Below are 6,336 nucleotides of genomic sequence, written 5' to 3'. Positions count from 1 at the left end.
ATGGGAGGTAGCCTAGGGGGAAGGAGGGGAAGGGGGAGAGGTGAGAAATCACCTGTGGGATAACGACAGGATGCCGTAGGAGGGTGCCGGCGTCGAGGAGGCGGCGGGTGGCGGCGCGTCGAGGAGGAGGCGACGCGTCGAGGAGGCGGCGACGCCTTCTTGCTCAGTCTCTTGCTTCCCCGAGCCCTTCCTCGAAGACGGCGATGGGGGGCAGGGCCGGGGCTGACTGGGGGCGGCGACGGAGACGGAGGGCAGGGCAGGAGCTGCAGTGGTGGGGGGGCGCGGGGGCGGCGGCAGCGTGGGTCGGGGCAGCGGGGGGAGGTGGATCTGACGAGAAGGAGGGACGAAGGGATCGGGAGCTAGGGGGAATATTACTAATGGCGCACCACCTAGCGGTGCGCCATAAGTATGTTTTTTTGATAGCAATGGCGCACCCACGAGTGGTGCGCCATTAGAAATCTTTTTTAGATAGCAATGGCGCACCACCCGACCGGTGCGCCATTAGTATGTTTTTTTAAAATGAATATGAATATGAAACAATAATTTTTTTATAAAAACAGTAATAATTGTTGTTTAACAACAATTGTAGTCTACACTTTATTATTATTATTATTTAGAAAATGTATATGAATATGAAACAGTAATAATTTTTTTATAAAAACAGTAATAATTTTTTTTAAAAATATCATCAAATTTGTTATTTGAAAATATCATCGGCGGCGGCGGTGGAGCGGGGGAGGGTGCGGTGGGTCGTCGGCAGCGGTGGAGCGGGGGAGGGTGCGGCGGTCCTCCTGGACATCTCCGTGCGGCGGGGGGTGACTGGTGGCGGCGCAGTGGGTCGGGGCGGCGGCGGAGCAGCAGGTCGAGGGCTCGGGGGATTGGGGATTGGGCTCGGCCGGGGAGGAGGCGGTGCTCGGGGGAAATGGGATAGAGGGGGGAAAGTTAGTAATGGTGCACTGTGGGAGTGGTGCGCCATTACTAGTTTAAAAAAATTGATTTTTTTTGAAAAAAACTTAGTAATAGCGCACCTATGGACAGTGCGCCATTACTAGTTACTAGTAATGGCGCACCTGTGGACAGTGCGCCATTACTAGTTACTAGTAATGGCGCACTGTCTACTTGATGCGCCATTAGTATGTTTGGAAAAATGAAAAAAAATTGTTACTAGTGGCGCACCATGTATCCGGTGCGCCATTAGTGTCTTCCACACTAATGGCGCACCTGCACATGGTGCGCCACTGCTATATTGTAGTGGCGCACCACATGTCAGGTGCGCCATTAGTATTCATTTCATCTATAGCCCTTTTCCTAGTAGTGATACATACACATCACAAGTGCCAAGGAATTATGGGATAGCATTGTGAGGACCAAGACCGATACCTCCACTCTCCGGCTTGCTCAATATGAAATTGCCAAGGGTCAATTGCAAAACTTTTGTATGGTGAAAGGTGAATCTCCCAAGCAGCTCCTTGAGCGTCTCATGACTCTCACCGATGACATCGAGTCTTGTGAGTGTGACAAGACACAAGATGGATTCAACTTGACTAAGCGATTTCTTGTGGACAAGTTGCTTCATGCTCTTGCTCCATATCATCACCAAATGGTGTGGGACATAAGACAACACCATGAATTCAAGGAAATGACTCCGGATGACATCATATCCACCTTCCAACTATTTGAAGAGTCGAAGGCAAATGCTGCAAAACATCTTGCCATGCATGGTACCTCAACATCAAAGATCAATCTTGCATTGAAGGCCAAGCATGTATGTGAAGAAGAGAAAAGTGAAGAAGAAGAAGAAGAAGATGAATATGGTGATGAGATTGACTCCGATGAGAGCCCTTCATATGAAGACATTGCCCTCTTTGTCAAGAAGTTTAGCGCGGGAAAATTCAAGGGAAGATTCCAGAAGGAGAAAGTGATAAAATGCTACAACTGTGAAGAAACCAACCACTTCTCCAATGATTGCCCTTATGAGAAAAGAGAAGATAAACCAAGGTTTCCTAAGACCTTTCCCAAGAAGAATTTGCCAAATCCTTTGAACTCTAAGCTCAAGAAGAGAGATGGGAAAGCAACTGTTACTCTTGAAGAATCCGATCTGGATGATGTTAGTGGTGTTGCCGGAGTATCTCAAGATTCTCAAAAAACTTTGAGGCTAGTCAACAAGAGTGTTGATGTTGTGACCTACAACTATATGAAAGACTACAAGGGCAACACTCACAAGTGCCTAATGGCAAAGGCCGTGTTTGAAGAAGGAGAGAACCAAAACTCTCCTGATAAGGTCAAGGTAACCCCACGGTCAAACCCTCCTCTTTTCACTCCTTCTACTCCTTGTGATGAGTATCTTGATGCGAAGGATAATTATGATGATGATGATGATATAGATGATCCTATGCTTGCTAAACTAAATAAGTTCATGTGCTCCCTCAAAGGAAATAAGCTCACTATGTTTTGCATGCTTATGGAGATGGTGAGTAAGCACACCATCACCATCAAGGAACTCGAAACCCTCGTCACCGAGGAAAAGGGAAAATATGAAATCCTTGAGTGGAAAGTCCAATATGAGGAAGCACGAAATGATGAACTATGCTTGAAAATTGGTGCAAACATTGATGTTCATGCTGAAGAACTTGCCTCCTTGAAAAAGGCTAAGGACTCTTGCGAGGAGTTGATGGATGATAAAATTAAGCTTGTGAAGTCTCAAGCTTCTCTCTCTAAGGATTGTGAGCTTCTATCCGTGTCCCTCAAGACTAAGGAAGAAGAGCTCACTCTTCTTACAAAGAGTTTTGAGACGCTCAAGCTTACTTATCTTGAAACTGTAGCCAAGGCTTACTCTTCTCCTATTATAAATGTTGATGCTTGTACTACTAACTCTAGTGGTGACCTAGCATCTATTCTTGAGGAGAATCACTTTCTCAAGGCTCAACTCGAGTAAGGACTCATGACATGTGCTCAAGGACAAAAGAACCTTAATGAGGTATTGACCCAACACAATGAGGTGTTTGCCAAAGAAGGGCTCGGGTTTGATGCAAGAACAAACAAGAAAAAGACGTCTTCTCAAAAGTGCACCACTCCTCTTAAATAAATGTTTGTACGAGAAGGGCACAAGGAGAAAGGTAAGATTGTGAGTGGGAAGGCCACAATGGGCATGCTCGCTCCCAACAAGCCAAAAGAGTTTATGCCCCCATCCTGTGTACTTCATAAAACTAATTGTCGGCGTTCTGGGAACGGGGGTCCCCAGACTTGCCTGCCTGCGGCCTGCGGCGTGGCTCAGGTGGGGGCCCAGCGCGACCCATCTTCATCAGCCCAAGCTCAAGACCCTCGCGAGGGGCCAAGCCTCGCGGGGCGGACGACAGGAAGCTTCCTCGAGAGCGGCCTCATCAGGCAGGCTCGCGAGGAGGCGGAGAGATCAATGCAAGGGTACCTCGCGAGGATCCCATGACGCAAGCCATGACGATCAAGGCCAGGCGGGCGCCAGGCGGGCGGCAGCCTGCACAGGGTCCTTGTTTCCCCTTTGGTGCAAAGGGGGCAAGCACAGGCCAAGGTATCAGGCAAAGGTTACCATTCCGGTTCAACGAGACCAAGACCAGTCGTACGGAGGTCACCGTGGAGCCCAAGACGGCGTTATCACCAGTGCTTTTGGCAGCCGAAGACCACCTTTGGTCAGGATAACTTGTACTAGATGTTCCCCTTCAAAATGGCCAATTGTTGGCGCCCTTCCCGCTCAATTATTCGGGGAGAGGCCCAGGGCCTCTATAAATAGAGCTAGCCACCACAGAGTGGAGGGACGGCTGGAAATCTGGTAGAACCCTAGCAGAGAGAGAGAGGCGATTGAACTCACCCTAGCAGTTCATCGCACCAACTCAAGAACACCTCTCGCGAGGCTGTTCTTCCTTTGTACTAATCCTCATCAGCCCCTGAGGCAATCCACCATACCACACACTGGAGTAGGGTATTACACCACAACGGTGGCCCGAACCAGTATAAACCTCGTGTCTCTTGTGTTGTTCATCATTTTCATCTTAGTTCGCACGAGAGTATCGGACGTAGATCGGTAGGGGAGAGATCTCCGCGCGCACCCCAGTGTTCGAACCTCAAGGGTCTGCCGGAACCCGAAATCCGACACTAATGATGGAGAACTTTATGCAAAAAAAATTGGTCCTCAAAATGCATTTCAGTTTTATGCTATTTGGGCCCCTAAGACCCTTGTGACTAACTTGAGAGGTCCCATTGCAAAACGGGTGCCTCTAACAAAGTCATAATTGTGTGTAGGTTGCCTTCTCTGGTGGAGTCAAATGGGTGATCGATAGTAGATGTACCAATCATATGACCGGAGATAGAAAATTTCTCTACGATTTCATGGAAGCTATTCAACCATTTATGAGCCTTATGTTTGGTGGAGGATCAAAAGGACAGGTACTTGGGTTGGGCAAGGTGGCTATCACAAATGACATGTCTCTTGAAAATGTCATGCTTGTCCAATCCCTTAAATACCATTTGCTTTTTGTTCGTCAATTGGCTTCTGTTAGTTATGATACACTATTTGGCATAACTAATGTGGAAGTCTTTAAGAGAGATACTCTCGAAGTGGCCTTTGTTGGAGAGTTGGATGGCAACCTTTACACAGTTGACTTCTCTAAAGAGAGCACATTACATGCAACTTGTCTAATGGCCAAGGCCGACAAGGGGTGGCTATGGCATCGCTGGCTAGCCCATGTCGGCATGAGAAATCTTCAAGACCTCTTAAAGGGCAATCACATCCTTGGACTAACCAATGTCTCTTTTGAGAAAGATCGTGTGTGTAGTGCATGCATAGCTGGGAAGCAACATCAATCAAAGCACCCACCCAAGAATATTGCATATACTTCAAGGCCTTTGGAGCTTCTTCATGTGGATCATTTTGGGCCTCCTTCATGGTATAGTCTTGGTGGAAAAAAGTATGGACTTGTCATTATTGATGATTACTCAAGATATACATGGGTGTTTTTCCTCAAGACCAAGGACGAGACGAAGATCACCTTCATTGATTTTGCCAAGCAAGCTCAACGCAAGTTTGACAAAGAAATCTTGGCAATAAGAAGTGATAATGGCTCCGAGTTCAAGAACTATACCTTGGAAGAATTTCTTAGTGATGAAGGGATTGAGCATCAATATTCCGCACCATACACTCCTCAATAGAATGGTGCAGCCAAAAGGAAGAACCGTACACTTTTGGAGATGGAAAGGTCCATGTTGGATGAATACAAGTCGCCACATAGTTTTTGTGACGCCCCCGATTCAATCGTACACTAATCATACACGCAAACGTGTACGATCAAGATCAGGGACTCACGGGAAGATATCACAACACAACTCTACAAATAAAAATAAGTCATACAAGCATCATAGACGAGTCAGCGGAAGCAACAATATCTGAGTACAGACATAAGTTAAACAAGTCTGCCTTAAGAAGGGTAGCACAAACTGGGATACAGATCAAAAGAGGTGCACACCTCCTGCCTGGGATCCTCCTAAACTACTCCTGGTCGTTGTCTGCGGCCTGCACATAGTAGTAGGCACCTCCAGTGTAGTAGGAGTCGTCGTCGACGGTGGCATCTGGCTCCTGGACTCCATCATCTGGTCGCAGCAATCGGGTATAGGAAGGGGGAAAAGGGGGAGCAAAGCAACCGTGAGTACTCATCCAAAGTACTCGCAAGCAAGGAGCTACATTACAAATGTATGCATCGGTATCAAATGGAATAAGGGTATCATATGTGGACTGAACTGCAGAATGCCAGAATAAGAGGGGGATAGCTAGTCCTATGGAAGACTACGCTTCTGGCCACCTCCATCTTGCAGCATGTAGAAGAGAGCAGAAGGTAAGTTCACCAAGTAGCATCGTGTAGCAATAATCCTACACGGCGATCCTCCCCTCGTCACCCTGTGAGAGAGCGATCACAGGTTGTATCTGGCACTTGGAAGGGTGTGTTTTATTAAGTATCCGATTCTAGTTGTCATAAGGTCAAGGTACAACTCCAAGTCGTCCTATTACCGAAGATCACGGCTATTCGAATAGATTAAATTCCCTACAGGGGTGCACCACATTTCCCAACACGCTCGATCCCCTTTGTCCAGACACACTTTTCTGGGTCATGCCCGGCCTCGAAAGATCAACACGTCGCAGCCCTACCTAGGCACAACAAAGAGGTCAGCACGCCGGTCTAAATCCTATGGCGCAGGGGTCTGGGCCCATCGCCCATTGCACACCTGCACGTTGTGAGGGCGACCGGAGAGCAGACCTAGCAACCTCCATTACAAAGGAACTTGCGTTACGCGGTCCAACCCGGCGCGCGCCAC

Source organism: Triticum urartu, chromosome 7 (assembly GCF_003073215.2).
Source record: "Triticum urartu cultivar G1812 chromosome 7, Tu2.1, whole genome shotgun sequence".
In the NCBI taxonomy this organism is placed as follows: domain Eukaryota; kingdom Viridiplantae; phylum Streptophyta; class Magnoliopsida; order Poales; family Poaceae; genus Triticum; species Triticum urartu.
This window is presented reverse-complemented; position numbering follows the sequence as displayed.